General features: G+C 45.6%; 1 non-coding gene across 1 annotated transcript; it reads right to left on the bottom strand.

Moving 5' to 3' along the window:
• Positions 1 to 2,352: 2,352 nt before the first annotated feature.
• Trnas-cga lies at positions 2,353 to 2,427 on the bottom strand. The gene has a single exon. It is a non-coding gene; the product is annotated as a tRNA-Ser (tRNA).
• Positions 2,428 to 2,752: the final 325 nt, after the last annotated feature.

Below are 2,752 nucleotides of genomic sequence, written 5' to 3'. Positions count from 1 at the left end.
CACAATTCCCACTCACAATTCACAGCAAATTCTTCGAACAACAGTTACTTAACTTCAAAGTTTCGTAATACTCACTAGCAATAACGAATAGATAACCACTTCATGATCGAGCTGCTATGTAACACCACAAGATGCCAAACAATCGAATTCTTGCTGAGTTTCTCTACAATCGTTTGCGAACAACTGCATAGCAAGAAAAAACGTGAATTCAAAATCTGTGTTTTTTAACTTTTTATGCAAAAAATAAAACGTTGTCCGAGAAACTACTTCAATATTGATGCAGCTTTGCTAGTTTCACGTAAAGACAGTTTTTCAGGAGCATAGCACGTGACTCAACTTCCAGTTTTCTATTTTTCTTGAAGCAAACGTAAATGCGGACACATTTCTATGTATGACGGGGTGAAAAGGTCTGCCACAAGGGATCTCCGACAATGAACTGCAGTACTTAGTCTGTGCAGTGAATTGTAAGTAATAATCTTTACAAGGGGAGTGCTGCCATGGGCTACACGTGATCTTTCCTCTTTTGTTTTTTTTCTTTATGGAGTCTGGACACGATACACTCATATAGCCTCCGTTACATGATACGGCGCAAATTAAAACAGATATCAAATATCTCTCTCTCTCTCTCTCTCTCTCTCTCCCACACACACGAACAAACAAATGACCCACATGTAATATTTACATTGGTAGTAAACAGATTACTTAAATCATTATGTGAACCCACCAATGCCACAACATATCGCTCCAGACGCAGATACCACTCACGTCTCTTGAGAATTTTCCTGGTGTTCGCTGTTCAGATTGTTTAATTTTTATGGTGGTGATGTTCTGTTACCTAACGTTGTCGCTGCCGCTACGGTCGCAGGTACGAATCGTGCCTCGGGCATGGAAGTGTGTGATGTCCTTAGGTTAGTTAGGTTTAAGTAGTTCTAAGTTCTATGGGACTGATGACCTCAGAAGTTAAGTCCCATAGTGTTCAGAGCCATTCGAACCATTTTGATTTTATTCATAACCCTGCTCATTGGTACATAAACGAAGTTGTGTGTGTGTGTTTGAGGTTTACGGGCGCTAAACAGCGTGGTCATCAGCGCCCTAAACAAAGTTGCTGGTATGCTAGTCTAGTCGTACGGCCGTACAAATGTTGCACAAAAATACGAAAAAACCGTGAGAAATGCATGACTGAACATAAAACAAGTTGCATTTTCGGCTGCAGTGTACTTTATTTGCTCCTGACGTATTTCATGATTTGCAGTAAAGCATCTTCAGTGGATTTAATTTGGAAAAACGTAGTTTTATTTGTTCGTACAATATTAGTAGCATAGAAAACAATTCACGTCTTAATTTCTAGATCAATAAATTACTACATTGTGTATTGTATATACTGAACCGGGGATCTAGAAACGACGGAGAGGCTTCATCCCGCCGTAGCCCTCAGTGGTTCACAACCCCACAACAGGCCACAGCAGTCGACCCATCCAACCGCCGCCCCACACCGAACCCAGGGTTATTGTGCGGTTCAGCCCACAGTGGATATCAGCAACAGCGCAAGGTGTTTCTGTACACTGAATGCCAGAGCCACCGTGCGCCAAAACAAAGTGTATTATCCGCCGCAAGGGCGCTGCCGCTGAATGCAGGTATATAGTCCGCAGAATTACATCTCAGGCTGAGGACAGAGCAGTGGGAAACCATTCCACCGCCGCCTCCCTCCCTCGCAGATCCCCTTTCCATTATCTACCTTCGTTCTACGCGCCTCCCCTCTCGCCCCGACAATGGCCGCATGTCATCGGCTAATTGCGAATTCCGGTGCCGCACCGGCAAGCATTTGCGTCCCTTGTGGTCGGCTCCGGCTTCTGCAACGCTGCGTGGAAGAGAGAGAAAGGGGTTAGGGAGACGAGGACAGTGTGTGTCCTCGTGGAAGAGGAGGATAGGCGGCTGTGATTGGGGAGGGGGAGAGGGGGTTGCAGGATGTGTTCGGCACAGTAGCCGGCAGCTCGCGCCACCTGTACTGAGCGAGCATTATAGCATTCGCACCTGTGTCCTCCACTAGAACTAGGCAACCCAAGCATATAGAGACGATGCAGATCACAAACGGTTCACAACAATCGACTATGTTCTGCATAACTGTACTGCTGTTGCAGCTTATTATATATGGGCTATACTACGCTCAAATACACTGCCTGAAAAGAAAGAGAAAATGAAGCACCCAGAAGACATGGTGGGACGTCAGTTTTATTTCGTACCCTCACGCACCATCACTGGGCATGTAAATGATTAGAAATGCATTTCTCTATGACAGGTAGAACGAACACCAAAGCGTATTAGCGTTGAAACTTCCTGGCAGATTAAAACTGTTTGCCCGACCGAGACTCGAACTCGGGACCTTTGCCTTTCGCGGGCAAGTGCTCTACCAACTGAGCTACCGAAGCACGACTCACGCCCGGCACTCACAGCTTTACTTCTGCCAGTACCTCGTCTCCTACCTTCCAAAACAGTTTTAATCTGCCAGGAAGTTTCATATCAGCGCACACTCCGCTGCAGAGTGAAAATCTCATTCTCGTATTAGCGTTTTTTGTGTTCAGTCTTGCTACAAAGCCTGGTTGGATATCTAGGGCTCGTGAACAACCTCTAATGTTGAGTAATAACTGTCGAGGACACAGACATGGTGCATACTTGTGTGAGACAGCACTATCAGAAGCTGACAGAGTCTGGAAGGGACGCCATTTTGCGAGCCGGTCAAATCGTGCAATATCCA

Source organism: Schistocerca piceifrons, chromosome 2 (genome assembly GCF_021461385.2).
Source record: "Schistocerca piceifrons isolate TAMUIC-IGC-003096 chromosome 2, iqSchPice1.1, whole genome shotgun sequence".
NCBI lineage: Eukaryota > Metazoa > Arthropoda > Insecta > Orthoptera > Acrididae > Schistocerca > Schistocerca piceifrons.
Note: the sequence above shows the minus strand (reverse complement) of the source record. Positions and strands in the feature narration are given on the sequence as shown.